The 16,446-nt window shown below is 43.6% G+C and overlaps 1 long non-coding RNA gene across 1 annotated transcript; it reads right to left on the minus strand.

The window, feature by feature from the left end:
- Positions 1-12,703: 12,703 nt before the first annotated feature.
- On the minus strand, positions 12,704-15,793 carry LOC114624538. Its single transcript, XR_003711951.1, has 2 exons — positions 15,741-15,793; positions 12,704-13,104 (listed from the first exon to the last, which is right to left on the minus strand). It is a non-coding gene; the product is annotated as an uncharacterized LOC114624538 (long non-coding RNA).
- Positions 15,794-16,446: the final 653 nt, after the last annotated feature.

Raw genomic sequence — 16,446 nt, forward strand, 5'->3', positions numbered from 1 at the left:
GTGTGTGTGTGTGTGTGTGTGTGTGTGTGTGTGTGTGTGTGTGTGTGTAAAATAAAAAAAAACAGAAGCCATGCATCTGAAAGAGTTAGGTAAGGGGAGGATCTTGGGAGAAGTAAAGAGGAAGGGAGAAATGATGTAAATATGTCTTAATTAAAATAAAGCCGTAGGGGCTAGGAAATGGTTCAGGTTGGTAAAAGTCCTTCTTGCATAAGCATGAGGACCTGAGTCTGAATTCCAAACACCCATGTAAAAAAAGTTGTTCATGGCTTTGGACATGTGCAAATTTAGCCTCATGCAGATTCTTAGAACAAGGATGAAAACTAGCCATATTCTTAGCCAAAATATCACAAGAAAGGTTTCTAGTCCAGTTGATGGTATTGCTACCCCCTGGAATCTCCTGAGCTGTGCCTCTATAGTTCACATTGCTCTCAGCACTGTCTTCCAAACTTTTACTAGAATGGTCCACTAAACCATGCCTACAGTCAGTGTTCAGCCACTGTCTGAGCCAGAAGTCAAAAAGTCTTTCACATCCCTCCAAAAAACTACACTGTCATGTCTGTCACAGCAATAGCCCACACCCTGGTACCAAATTCTGTCTTAGTTACTTATGTATTGTTAAGAAGAAACACCATGACTGTATTAATCACTGTCCTATTGTTGTGAAGAGACACCAAGACCAAAGCAACTCAAAGAAGACATTTAATTGGGAGTTTGCTTATAATTTCAGAGGGTTGGTCTATTATCATCACGACAGGGAGTATGGCAACATGTTTGGCACTGGAGTAGTAGCTGGGAGCTACATCCTGATCCCAGGCATAGAGAGAAACAATGGGCTTGGTGTGAGCTTTCTAAATTTCAGTGCCCCCACCCCCCAGTGACATACTTCCTCTAACAAGGCCATGCCTTCTGCTCCTTTCAAACAATTCCAGTCTCTGGTAACTAAGCATACAAATATATTAGCCTCTGGGGCCATTCTTATTCAAACCACCAAAATGACAAAGGCAACTTATAAATGAAAATGTTAACTGGGGCTCAGGGTTCCAGATGGTTGGAGTCCATGATCATGGCCGGCAGCATGGCAGCAGGCACAGTAGAGTGCTAGAGCAGTAGCTAAGAGCTTAACTTCTGATCTGCAAGCTGGAGGCAGAGAGAGAGAGAGAGAGCTAACTGGGAATGTGATGATTTAAAAAAAAAAAAACCCTCAAAGCCCACTCTAGTAAGACACTTCCTCCAACAAGGCCACACTTCCTAATCCTTCTCAAACAGTTCCACCGACTGGTACCAAGCATTCAAATATATGAACCTAAGAGGGCATTCTCATTTAAACCACCACAACCAGCCTGTGGTATGATTGTACAGCCCTAACTATAACTCAATCCCAGAAAAGAGTCCTAACTAAGGTTGGGGATATGACTCAGGGAGTAAAGTCACTGCCATGTCAGCATGTGTGTCTGGGTTCTGATCCCCAGCACCCATGTTAAAGCTTGACATGATGGTGTGCATTTGAAACCCCAGCACTGAGGGAAGAATACACAGATGGACTCCTGAGCTTCAGGCACAATGAAAGACCATGTCTCAATACATACATACATATATACATACATACATACATACGTATATACATATGTACGTAATAAATTATAAGGTGGAGAGATGATTAGAAAAGACACCTGACAGCAATGCCTGGCCTCCACAAGTGTACACATCAAACATGTACAAACATGTACAAACATGTGTAAACACACACACACACCTATATACATGTGTGCACACACAAGCATACACAGTTTTGATAAGAACAATTCTAACTAAAATGGAGTAGCTGGGCTTGGGCAGAGAGAGGGACAAATGTCTGTAGAAATGCAGATGATAAACTTGAAAGAGAGTCATTGAAGGTAGATTAACTTCTACCAACTGATTTATGGGATTCATGTCCAGTATCCTAATGGGAAGGGCTATGGGCAGCAGAGAGGAGGAGAACACAGTCACTGTTTCCCTTGTGGTTCATGCAGAAGGGCCCCACTAAGTGAAACTGAACTGGGCCCTTCCACATTGACCAATACTACTGAAAATCCCAATTCCTGGAAGCCATTTATCCCTGACAGGCTTATTACTCTCCTCGGAAATGAAGTTAAGGACTCTTAGAAACCTGAAGAGTTGGGGTTCTTAAGCATTCTCTTGTACAGTCACCAAAGTTGAACAAGATTTCTGTCTTTGTTTAGGAATGTATAAAGACAGGGATTCTAGCTTCCCAACTAGGCAACAAAACCTCTTTCCCTTTCCTGTAATTTCCCTCAGAAGAAAACGACATTTGCCTATACAGTTCTATCTTTCCCCCTTGGTTTTTAATTATAAAAAGCTTCTAGCAGCTGATTTATTATATAGGGAACAAATTGTGTCTTTGAGACCCACTGCACAGTAATTACTTGAGTTAGCACAGCAGAGATCTGCACGGGGGCCAGCAGTCAATTTTGACTCAGAATAGATAATACACGGACTGCTATTAAGTTTAATGTAGATTAATGTGACTTGCTTCCCTTTGCATGTATATATGCAGGTACCAATAATTAAGATTAATTTCTGCTAGATAGAATGGCCTTCACTGCGCACGGTGCCGGAAAATGCTCCTTAATAGCTGTTAATTGGATATATTTGCTTTGATGGTGAAATCCTGATTAGTCTTGTTACCCTGAAACCCCTCGTCCTGCTCCCCCCACCCTGCATCTGCCCCACCCATCTTGAGGGGAAAGACATTGACAGTGGCAGAGTGATGCTCTGAGGTGATGGAGTCTTTCAGCCTGGCATCCAAGGCCATGCCATGCCATCCGTTTCCCAGGGAATTCACAGCTGCTCCCAATTCCTGATGACCTACTATGTGCCAGGCACTTTCTTTGCATGCTCATTTTTTGCATGTGTCTGTATATGTATGTAATATATGGTTTGCGCACACATACCTGTGTGTGTGTTTACCTTGTGTATGTATGTATGTATGTATGTATGTATGTATGTGTTTATTCCCTTCAGCCTGGGTCTCTCACTGAGCCCAGGGATAGGCTGAAAGCCATCAAGTCCCACTGAGCCTACTGTATCTGTCTCCATGTATGTTTACATGCCTCTGCCAGCTTTCTGACATGGGATCTGGGCATATGAATTCAGGTTCTCATACTTGCTCAGCAAGTACCTTACCCACTGAGCCATATTCTCAGGGTCCATTCTTTCTTATTTTTTTTTTAGTGTGTGCACATGCATGTGCATGAATGTGTGTGTGGAAGCCAGATGTCAACCTCAGGCATTGCTCTTCAGATTGCTGCCCACTTTGCTTTTTGATACAAGGTCTTCCACAGGCCTGGAAATGGATAATCCTGTTAAATTGGTGCTCAGTGGACTCCAGAGACCTTACTATAGCTACTTCTCCAGCATTGGTATCGTAAGCATGTATCACCATGCCTTGTCTTAAAACATTTATTACATTTTATTTATTTTGTGTAGAGTGTTTGTACCGCCATGTTTGTTTGGAAGGTGAAAGATGCCTTCCAAAAGACATGGCATCTGACCCTCTATCTCCAACATGTAGGACCCAGAACTCCAACACAAGGCATCGGGCTTTACGGCAAGGGCGTTTAGACATTTTAAAGACCTGCCCCTTAGGATAACTAATTTCCCCATGTACATGTTGTAAAGAGTGAGTATATTTTGTTCAGAATGCTGGAGACCAATAGTGGTTTGGGATTTTAGGTTTCTCTGAATGTTTCAGACTGTTTTCAGACACCTAACAAAGCTGTTAGAGAATCAAGTCTAAACATGAATTCAGTTTATGCTCCAGTGATACTTTGCACACATAGCCTGAAGGTGATTTCATATGGTATTTTTAGTACACCTGGATTTTGAACATTATATATCACATGAAGTCAGGCCTGGAATTTTCATATCTTCTTGGGGTGATAAACATTTCAGGTCTGAGAGCGTATTGGATTTTTAAACTTCAGATTAAGTGGTGGGGCAGCTAGGTATCATTCACAAAGCCTTGGTTTTTACCCCATAAACTGGGTGTGATGGCATATTTCCCAAATCCAGGCACTTAGTATATAAAGGCAGGAAGATCAGGAGTTCAAAGTTATCTTCAATTTCAGAGTAAGTTTGAGAGAGAGAGAGGGAGGGAGAGAGGAAGGGAGGAAGGAAGAAAGAGGAAAGATTTTGCAGATTAAAGCAGATTAAAAATAAAAATCGTCAGTCTACAGGAACTTGTTTTTTTTTGTTTTGTTTTCGTTTGTTTGTTTGTTTGTTTGTAATATTTGTGTGCGTGCCCAGGGGAGGCCAGAGAACAACCTTGAGAGATCATCCTTACCTTCCAACCATGTTTAAGACAAGGTATGCTAGTTGAACCTCCACTACACTTTACAGGCTGACTAGCCCACAAGCTTCTGGGGACCAGCCTGTCTTTGGCTCTCATCTCCTCAGAGGAGCACTGGGTTGCAGATATCCCCCACTACCCAGTCCAGCTTTACAGGAGCCCTGCGGATTCCAACTCATAGCCTCATGCTTGTGCAGTAAGCACTCTCCTCATTGGGCAATCTCAGGTGCTCTCTGTAAGCACTCTTCTCATTGGGCAAGCTCAGGTGCTCTCTGTAAGCACTCTTCCCATTGGGCCATCTCACCTGCTTTCTGTAAGCACTCTCCTCATTGGACTATCTCACCTGCTTTCTGTATGGGCCTCTTGTAAAAGCCAAACAGACCTGAAACACTAACAGCCTGTAACCTCTGTCTGGACAAGGTCCAGTTGCAAGGGGATTCACACTGGGTGTCCCAAGATAAATTTGTGTTTTTGTTTCTCTCTGTCGCAGAAGTCTTTAAAAGACTCCAGGAGTGGTTTAGGGTGCTCAGTGGACTTTAGCTGTGTTCATGCGCTACTATGCCAGTGGTTCTCAACCTGTGGGTCACGACCCATTTGACAGACCTCTAGCTCCAAAAAAATATGTATATTAGATTCATAACAGTAGCCAAATTACAGTTATGAAGTAGCAACAAAAATAGTGTTTTGGATAGGATCACCGAAACACTAAGAACTGTATTAAAGAGTCACAACATTAGGAAGGTTGAGAACCACTGTTCTAGGCAAACCTGTGACTTCTGCTGCCCAGGACAACTATCTTGCCTTTGGCACCGAGTAGATGCTTCTATAGGTAAATCGTTTGTTTTGCAAGCATTTTGAGGAACTGGGCTTGATCTTGAGAACCCCCTGTAAAAGGCTGAGTTTGGTGACATGCACTTCTAAGCCCAAAGCTGAGGAGGCAGAGAGAGTCAGATCTCTGAAGCCAACTTGCCAAGCAGCCCGATTGACCTAGTGAGAGTTTTTCCTCAAAAACACAGTGGCTGGCACCTGAGAAACAAGCCCCACAGTTAAGTTTTGGCTCCTTTTGCAATGTATACTCAAATGCACATACATATATAAATATAAATTTATTATTGGTGTTTACATAACAGACCAGTGGGAGACTAAGTTGGGTAGAAATAATCTAGTGGAAAGGTTTCTAATCAGGCCTATAGTTGTCTCTGTAATGCCACAACTCCCATCACAGTTATGAATAAATATATTAAATTATTTTTTAGACAAAGGTATAGCCAGGTGCTTAGTGGCTCTGTCTGTGGAGTCTGACCAGAGACTTCTTGTTTCAGCCACTAATGAGCTGTGGGACATTATGGAACACACTAAGTCTCTCAGAGCCTCAACTTCTCATCTGGAAACTCATGTTACTAAGAGCTTCTATGAGAAGGGACAACCGTGAGAGGCTGGGTATGGAGAACATATTGAAATAAAGGCTCTAGCATAAGAAAAAAACTTGTGAAGAAACAAAAACCATGAGGACCCCAGAACATTTCTTAAAATGCGATATTTTGATTTGTTCTTTGAGAATTCACACATATATGCACACCCACTCCCCCTTAAACTCCCCTCATAGCCTCCTAATGTCCCCTCCCATGGTTTTTTTTTTTTTTAAATCTGATTCTAACCCTCGGTGTCCGATTTATGCTTCTCAAATATGTATGGGGGTGAGGTCATCCACTGGAGTGTGGGCAACCTCCCAAGGAACACACTCCTAAAGAAAACCAACTCTCTCTGGTCTGTGTCATAAACTTCCAATGGCTCTCAGCTAGGGATGGGGACTCCTGAACCCCTCCCCCATCCATGCTGGACTATTCACAGTCTTGTCTTGTGCAGGCAAGCATAGCTGCTGGAGAGAGGTCCTCGCCATCCTCTGGCTCCTATGAACTTTCTACCTAATCTCCTGTGGTGATCCCTGAGCCTTGGGCGGGATGGATGTGATATGGATATCTCATGTATGACTGAACACTCCACTGGCACTTGCTTTCTGCACTTTGACCAGCTGCGAATTCCAGAATGGGTTTTGATTACTGTAACAATGGCCTGAAAGTAGCTCTCAAAAAAAAAAATCTATTGAGGGAACAGATCACTTTACACTGGGACAAAGAGTAAGAATGTTTTAAATTCTAGGAAATCTTTGAGACTGTATTACCTACTCCATTAGAAATAGTTCTGGAGATACCTGACTAGATTGGAAGGGAAAGAGGAGATGGAAAGTTTCAGACCTCAGGCTTCATGAAGTTGGTCTCACTATTGTAAGATGAGATACACTCACCCCAAATACCCTTTGAGCAGAGTAGAAGCCATAGGTGGGAAGCTCTTGGGTTCTGATTGAGTATGGCTGCTGTCCCTCTTGGTCAAGGGTGCACTTGTGACTGAACCTGACAGATATTAACAGATATGACTTTTCGAGAAGAGGCAGTGTGGAGACTGTTAGACTTGGGAGATTGAGATAAGAGGGCTCTGTGAATGAGTCACTGAGTTTAATTGTCCTTCAGAGAAGTCATTTATTAACCCCAGCAGGTAGGCATCAAAGCATGATGGAATCTGCAGTAAGAAGCTTCAGTCTTGCTAGACAAAGCAAGGTTTCAGGCCTTAAGGGTGTCTGAGGGAAGGAGGGTCTTGTATCAAGAGGGAGCAAATGTAGTTAGTATGTGATGTGTGCTATGTGGCCGAGCTAGAGGAGCAGGACATATACAACCTGGGTTATTTGTTGGAGTCATTCTTTTTCTGGGTAGGAGATTTGGGTCTTCATCAATGTATGATCCATGCACTGTAACAACAGTTGGGTTGCCTCCATCCTCTGGATGGCATGGGCTATGTATGTTTTCACATTGCTCTCAGCTCTCTCTGCCTAGAGCCTGGTTACCTAGAGAACATAGTTCTCTACCCTTCCTAACAAAGCTACTCCTATATTGTGTGTGTGTGTGTGTGTGTGTGTGCCATATGTGTGCAAATTCCTATGGGGGCAAGAAGGTAGTATTGGGCCATTGTGACTGTAATTATAGGTGATTGTGAAGCTCTTGAGTGGGTGCTGGGAAGGCAACTTGCATCCTTCGAAAAAAGCAGCAAGTTCTTTTAATCACTGAGCCATCTTTCCAGCCCCACAAGGGTACTCTGATTCAGAGTTTTTATGTGTCGATGATCAGATACACTAGGCTCAGAAGTCTGCATACAAACAAGAAAGAATTAACAGGGTAGCATCATAATCTATCCAGGAAGGAGACTTGGAAGACCAGACCCAAGTGAGGCCTAAAGGTTGACTTGCAGAGTTCTATGGCCACACAATGATCATCCAGGGAGAGCTCTGGGCATGGCAGCCTGTCTTGAATAACCTGGACAGACTATAGCAGTTTTTTGTAACTTTTGGGGATGGCTAGGATGTAGGGTGAGGGAGATTAAACTCTGTCTCTGAATGTGTGAATATTTGAGACAGTTGAGAGACCATACCATGCTGTTGGGAGCTAGTAAAGATAGGAGCCTGTCCACATGGGTCTAACACTGGTAACCGAGTGTTCTTGAAAATAATAACAACTACAACAGATGATGGAGTGTTCCTGAAAACAGAAAGATCTGCAACAGATATTCATGGCTGGGTAGCCTTTTGGGGCTGGGAAGATGGCTGGAAAATGGCTGGAAAAATGGCTGGAAAGATGGTTCATTCTATTTTAAAGGTCTTATCTGGTCTTCCAGAATAGACTGGCCTTCTTCTCTGATTGATGTCTCAGAGATGGAAGGGTAGATAGATGGAAAGGCATGTTACATGGAAGGAAACTGGATAGTGGTGTGTTTCATTTTTTCTGCCCTATTTACCCAAAATAGGGCAAAAAACAATCATACTCAAGGCTAGCTTAGTGAAGTAGTAAGTTTACGGGGCATTTTTATATAGCATGGGTGAGGTGCTACTGCAGGAGCATGAGTTCCCCCCCCCCCCAAATAGTTGTATCATTACAAAATCTTACCACATAGTGGATGGTGACATCCTGGAACCTGCATTATGAAGTCTCCACCCCATTCAGTTAATCTTTTAGTTTCTATATATTACAGTATTTCTCAAGATCATTTGAAGCTAGGACAGGGGTCTGGACTCCTAGGTGAGGCCCCTGTAACCTCCCATTTTCCATTGCTACTAAGCAGCAGCTTCATTAATATCATCCTGACCCAACTCTACTAGGTCGACTAGCTCTATTCTTGCTCGATTCAATTAGTTATTCTGGCTACCAGGGCAAGGGAGTCTCTGCTCCAAAATGTCAGTAGGACGATCAAGTCATGCCTGGAGGGAAAAGGCTACACTGCAAAAGATGAAAAGAAAGAGAGAGGATAGAAAAGAAAAAAATGATTGACAGGAACAGAAGTGTATGGTAGAGATGGATGTATTCTGGGCAGCTCTGGGTTTCAAGGGGTGGTGTTGAGACAAAGCTAGAGAGAAACAGAGACCAAAGGGGAGACCAAGAAAAAGAATACAATTCAAACAAGCAAACATCCTCATGACCACAGTCCGTGAGAACACAGAACAAAATCTCAAAGCCAGCTTTGTCACTGTCTCTGTACTTGGAGTCTAGTCCTATGACAAAGAAGGCTCCAAAGAGGTAGTTTTAACACAATTAAAGGGAACATTTCTTTTGATTCCATTAAATTATTACACGGAACATGAGGTGGTTATGGGTTGGAATTATGACTGGGGCTAATCGGTAGCATTTACACGGGGTTGGCTTAGCAGGAAATTGGTCATTAGAACACTGTTCAGTGAAGAGGCACGGCTCCTGAGACAGCCAGAGACCCTGGTTATTGAGAATGGCCTGGCAGGCGGGCAGGGAAAGCGACTCCTCTACTGGTCAGTGGTAGACTCGAAGACCTCAGACTTACTTTCATTCCCAGGTTACATGATTCTAGAACCAGAGAGAGCTGAGATAAATCCTGGCATCGCACAATCCATCACAGATTATTATAGGTGACTGAAGTACAGTGTGATATACATTCATGAAGTGAAGTTGGGGAAGAAAGAAAGAAGAAAGGAACAAACAAGGTACTAATTTTGTAGACCTGTTCCTGAGTTTATGTTGTTTAATATAATTCTTGCAATTCCTTTGTGAGGCAGTTGCAACTAGCTTCAGTCTTACAAAGCTCACAGAGGCCTGTCTGAGATAGCACAGATGGGACCAAAGCCTAGGCTTTTAAAGATCTACCCTATGTCTCACACTTCTTGGGTTCCTTAGACTGGCATTCTACAGGGTACCACTAGCTATTAAACATGGTTCTGATGCGGAGAGTAAGAAGGCATCACTGGTAGAGGAACTGCTGGGCAAACATGAAGAGGACTTGAGTTTGTATTCTCAGCACCCATGTAAAAGCCAAATGCAGGGCCACATATCAATAACCCCAGCCCTCGTGGGTGCAGACAAATGGATCCCTGGAGCTCACTGGCCTCTAGGCCTAGTTGAACTGATGAGCTCCAGGTTCAGTGAAAAACCTTGCTTAAAAAATAACATGGGGAGAGATTGCAGAAGACATTCAATATCAATCTCTGATCTCAACACAAAAAGGCACACATGTACTCCTTATGCATGCATGCACACATGTGTGTGAGTGTAAAAACACACACACACACACACACACACACACATATACACATGGATTATCTTTGGGACTCTTGAGTGTTCTGATATCTCCAGAATACTCAAATTCAGGCAGGGTCACCTGATATTGAGTGAGGTATGGTGGAGATAAGAATGCATACATATGCATGTGTATATGTATCCATGTGCACATATGTTCATGTATCTAAGCATGGGTGCACTAATGCCCAGAACACACATGTAAAGGTCAGAGAACAACCTCCCGTGCAGTCCTTGCCTTCCATCTTGTTTGATACAGATCTCATGTTGGTCAGCACTGTGCGCCCAGGCTAACTGGCCAGTGAGCTTCTGCAGGTTTCCTGTCTCTGCCTCCCATCCCAGCAGGAGCACTGGATTATAGGCACAGACTACTCCGCCCAGCTTAAAGTGTATTCTGGAGATCTAAACTAAGATCCTTATGTTTCTGTGGCAAAAGGGCTTTACCCACTACCATCTCTTCAGTTCAAATTTCACTTTTGCTTAACTTAAGCTGCGTCGTTTCAAAAGGAAAAGAAGGAATGAATGCATTACATTATCTCTAAGGTCTTTTAAATTTTACATGTACTATGTAACATCATAGTTTTATCTTAATTATGTATTTATATTAATGCATATTGTCTACCCACATATTTATGCTTATGTTAATATTGAAGCCAACATCTATCTATCTATCTCTACAAACATCAGCAATAACTATATAAAGAAGCATCTAGTCCATCACCAGAAAATAGTTTAAAACCCATTACATGGTCGTGGAGTGAATTACTTAGTGCCTTACACATACAAACACATCTCTGTTCATTTGGTTCTTGGGTCTGAATTCACTGGTGCAACCTATTGAGCATTCTGATATCTGAATTAAAAAATACTTTAAAAACAACCCATCCAGTACACCCAGTGGTACAGTGGTCCCCATACAACATACAGTCTTTGGGAGTGTGATCTTCATAGGAGAGTGACCAACCCACCAGGGGCTGCACTTTTAAAGAAAACCAACTCTCCTTTTCCCAGCACCCGTTTACTCCCTGTAGAACCTGAAGTGTGAGTGGGTGCTCCCCTCCCATCTCCAGGCTGGAGTCTTGTGTGGTCTGAGCCTGTGAAAGCCCTGTGCATCTGGCTCAACTCCATTGAGTTCATGTGTACCCGCCCCGTGTCTTCAGAAAACGCTTTCCTTGTAGCCACCCACCGCCTCTGACTCTTACAATTTTTCTGCCTTCTCTTCTGCAGTGATACCTTAACCTTACAGAGAAGGGATGGGACCTAAATGTTCCATTTAGGGCACAAAGTGGGGAGGTTAGAGAAGGAAGGATGGATCTGGGAAGAGTTAGGGGAGGGGTAAATATCAAAATCTATTGTACAAATTCACAACAAATTAGTGAAGATGAGAAGAAGATAATCATAACTATTAACTGAAATAATAATCAGATAGGATTTTATTTCCTAAGAGCACTGGTTTGTCAGTGTCACAGACAAGTCCAGAAACATTGAAGAAATCCACTTAAGTTAGCCAAGAATTATCTGCACGATCCACAGTTCATACGAGCGAAGCTACCAGACGATCTACTTGGGTTGGATTTACACCATTCACGAACAGCAATCTCAGGTAGAAAGTTTAATTTCTCTGAGTCTCTTTGCTCCCTGGGAAGTGAGGGTTATAACAGCAACCTTGTAGGCTTACTGAAGCAAAGAATTGTGCATACATGGTGGACAACAGGTTGGCTCTCCACAAATGTTTGTCACAATGCCATTTAGGTCCTTCATTCTCATCTAGACCTGATGGTCTACAGCATAGCCAGCACCTTCTTTCTCGGGTCCCTGTGCTTGAACAGAGTACAAAGAGACATTTTCCCACTACTTGGGTGAGGGAAAAGATCACCTTGACCATATAAAAGAGGGTCTTAGGCTAGGGTGATAGCTCAGTTGGTAAAGTGCTTTTCCTTCAAGCACATGGACCTGGGTCTGATCTCCAGAAGCCATAATAACAAAACAACAACAAAAACAGGGTGTGGTGTCACATGCTTGTTATCCTGGCACTTAGGAGGTGGCAACAGGTGGATCCCTGGGGCTAACATAGCCAGCTTGGTTAGTTCTAGGCCAATGAAAGACCCTGTTACAAAAAACAAGGTGGACAGCACCTGAGGAATGACAGGCTGAGGCTCATCAAGCTTGGCTCTACATCCATACACACACTTGTACCAACACCAACAGTAATATTCACACATGCATGCAAACACACACACAGACAGACAGACACACACACACACACACACACACACACACACACACACACACACACATACAATCAGGGTCCGAACTGCAGTATTCAGAAAGGCCTGTGTCATTTTTTTGACCATGCCCTCAGGTGGATTCCTCAGCTCCTTCAATGTAAATAAAACTCACTGTCACCCAGCTTCATCCTCTAGCTGCAGCTGAGATTCTCAGAACACCCAGTCTGCAGGCTGGTCTTCCAGCTAGGAATGGGTTAAAACCAACATTTGCAGATAAAGAGGTAAACATATTTACATTCCTCTCTCCACACCTTCTGCATATGTCACGCAGTGAATAGCTTCAGAGGTCTGTTTGTACTATCTCTCTAGAATTTTTACAGTCTGCAGGACACAAAATCTCTATAAAGTGACTTATTGAAATAGAAGCAGATTGGTAAAACTGTTTCCCTCTTATGAACTGTGAAGAATGATCCTCTAAATGAAATCAGGAAGGAACTGGACAGAATCTTGTTTAATGGTCTGACAAAATGAATCACAACGATTCCAGACATCCATCACTGCTAAAGGGGGACCACAAATGATCTGTGAACCACTATATATTGATTACCCGTGTGGTACAAGTGTCGGATTTAATGTTCACACACCATAGAGAGGCGGCAGGGACAGATGGTGCCTTAACTCTTCTTTGATAGATTTTAATGGTGAAATATTGATTTCTATCTGGCCAAGGCCTGCTGTTAGGGGCCAAAGTCATTTGTTGGGTATTGCCGGACACCCAGTTGGCCCAGCGTAATCAATCATTTTTGGCAAGGCAGGTGAAAATCCAGAGAATAGCACCTTGGAACCCAAGCCGAAGCGTGATGTGTCTGAATCCAGCCACCTAGAGGAAGAGTGAGGGGGGAGAGAGCGAGAGAGGACTCTCAGAGACGGTGCCTGTAAGGAATTATTAATGATAAGACATGTTTACTGAGGAGAGGCGCAGCGAATCAGAGCTGACATGACATAGTCCGGGAGCTCCGCAGACAAAATGAGCCTCTTGCTAAGAGGGACTATATTTTATTTAAACACCCTTCTAAGGCTGGGAACTCAGGTAATCTGTTGTGTTACAACTCACTGGTTGTTCTTGCCATCCAGAGAGATAACACTGAGGCACTAATAGGAACACATCAATCACAATCAGCCTGCAATTCCAGCAGTGTCTCGTCCCCCCAGTTCCTCTTTTAAGCTCCTTAATAATGGTGATAACATAGTTGGGGGATGCAGAGAGGGACTCTCCCCGCCGAGGGTCATATTCATAAAGTCAGGAGCTTGCCAAGTCAGCACCAGGGGAAGCTGCTCTGTGCTGGGAAAGGCAATGAGCAGCTGGGAGGGTGGGGCTCCAACAGGAGAAACGCCTGTGGTCTCCTGCTCCCAGGGTTTTGTGACGTCAGTTCTGCTATCTTTCTTAGAAAGGGGTATGAATGTATGTGTACCTCTGTGTAATTACCAAGTAACAAGGTTAATTTTTCTTGTGTAGCTTGGTCTTTAAGGCAGTTCTTAAACAGAGCCCTTAGAGTTTGCAATGATGGAGTTAAGTGGGTGGCTTACCAGGAAGACTGATGGGGAGCGGGTGACTGCTTAGAAGTAGGTGTCAGGATGGGGCACTCCACACCTCCATAGCTCCTCGTGATCCTCTGTCTCTAGCCCTTAAGGTTAGCTACCTATTTTCCTGTTTGATTTCTCTGTAGGCTATGAGGTAGTTGAAGGACTATGTCTAATTGATTATTATATCTGTATATACCTTATGTACCCTAGCTATAGTCTAGGGATTCACAGAGTGTCCATGTATGCGTGCCTGTGAGGTATAAGCCAAGGTGAGCATTTGCATTGGAAAATAGTCATGGGCTGGGGATTGGCCCAGTTGGTAAGGCACTTGCTGCTCAAGCATACCGACCTAAGTTCAGATCCTCAGTATTCAAATAAGAACCTGGGCATTGTGATGTGTGTCTGGAACCCTAGTACAGTCTTGGGAAAAGCAGGCAGATCCTTGGGGCTTGCTGGCCAGCCTGTCTACCTGAATTGGTAAGCTCCAGGTTCAGTAAGAAACTTTATCTCAAAAAATCAGATAGAAAGTAATCACAGAAGACACCCAACATTGACCTCTGACTGCTGGCTCCTCTCCCTCCTCCTTTTCCTCTGCCTCCTCCCGTTACTGCTACAAAGCACGTGCACGCATGCACACATGCACACGCACACAGACACACACATTGGCACATGCATGTATGCATGCATACGCACAAAGACATGGCTTTTAGTGCCTTGCTTGTTTTGGGTGTTCACACATGTATGTGTGTATCATGTATACACATAAATGCATATATTCAGAAAGGAATACACTTGGTTTTTTTTAAACCACATGTAGCACTTTTCTCTCTTTGATCTATGCTTTTATGAGCCAGCACAATGTAAAGAAAGCCTAAATAATCGAGGCAGACTACTTGTATGAGGCTCCCGCTGACTGTACTAGTGACGACAGATGATCTGGGTAAGTTGCTTCTATTCTGTGCCTTGATCATTTCATCTCCAAATGGGAACATAGTAACACTGGTATTTCAAAGACTAGATGAGCTAGTCAAAATGAGCTTTGCTTGTGCAAATATGAAACTTCCATATTCTATAGTTCTGCTTAAATTATACAGTATGCAAGTTTCCTGATTAGAATTAACTGTCAACGTGACACAGCCTGAGTCACCAGAGAAGGGAGTCTCAGCTGGGAGATTACCCCATCATATTAGCCTGTGGGCATGTTTGTAGGGGGGGTGACTTAGTTATTAACTGATGTAGGCAGACCCAGCCTACTATGGGTGGTACCATTCCTCAGGAAGGTGATCCTGTACCATAAAAGGAATTTAGCTAAGCATGAACCTTTGAGGAAACCAGCAAGCATCATTCCTCACGATTTCTGTTTCAAGTTTTTGCTTGAGGTCATGCCATGACTTTCCTCAGTAATGAACTGTGCCCTGGGAGTGTAAGTCAAATAAATCCTTTCCTTAACTAAGTTGCTTGATGTTTGTCTTTGTTACAGCAACAGAAAGAAACTAGCGTGTCGTGACTTTAAATTCAAAATCTTTATGTAAACGAATGCACATGAACAGGGACCTCTTAAGGAGTAGGCATCAAGAACTCCAACAAACCTTTGCCCTCCTCTCTGAGACATGGCAAGCCTACACTTTAAGCAGTGAGATTATATTTGTGATGGCTTAGCGAGGTCTGAAATATCTTTGTCCATTATAAGTTGTGCATATTCATGGGATTTCATATTGGAGCCTCAGGGGGTCTATGGTGGTCTGGGTGTTTATCTCTCAACGACTTTGCACAGAGATATGCACAGGGACTCAAGCGTGTAAGTGTGCTGACAGACAAAGACACCATGGAGCACAGCACGGTGAGCTCTGCTTGAGGCCCGCCCAGCTGTGCCAGCCTCTCCCAGATGTGAGCGGTGCTGGCGGCAGATTCCGTTTAGATTATCTTGCTTACCTAATGATTTTTGCTTCACTGCCTTGCTCGATTGTGTTCACCAGGACGGCAGGCTATTAAAATGTCAAGGCACATTGAATTGTTGTTATCTGGGAGAGAGACCTTTCCAATGAGCCCAAGCTCTGGAGGTTGCATAGCCTCCAAGACGGTTATCAGAGAGACTTCTCTGGTTATGTACATAGCTGAGGGTGAGCAGGGAGGTTGGGAGAGGGGCACAGATGCAGGAGTTGGTATTTACAGCAGCTTGAGTGTGCTAATTAAAAAGTATTAAAATGCCATCTCCTCTAACAGGTATCAGTGGCTCCTTTGCTTCAGAAATTAAGGGGTACCTGCAATGAGAGTTAAAGAAAGGCAAGGGGAAGGTGGTTCAGAGGGGGGCTGCATGTGGTGCCGGAGGGAGGGGCAATATTATAAGGCATCAGGAATTACAGCCCTGCTTGGCAGGAGGGCTAGAGGTAAAAAACAGTGCAGGCTTGTGCTTGGCCTTGCATCTGTCCCCGCAGTGTGCTGAGAAGCATCTTCTGCATTGCAGGAGATGGCAGGTAGATCAGGGTACTTAACCAGGAAGGGGATGTTTCCAGTTAGCGCATCTGGTCCAACCCCACTTACCACAGCTGGACCAATCAAGACACATTCTTCTTCAGTAGGGCCTTATTTTTCAAGGATTTTTTTTTCCTTCGGGGGATCAAGGAAGAGCAGGGGGCAA

The sequence above is a fragment of the Grammomys surdaster genome, unplaced genomic scaffold (genome assembly GCF_004785775.1).
Source record: "Grammomys surdaster isolate TR1022 unplaced genomic scaffold, NIH_TR_1.0 208, whole genome shotgun sequence".
Lineage (NCBI taxonomy): Eukaryota > Metazoa > Chordata > Mammalia > Rodentia > Muridae > Grammomys > Grammomys surdaster.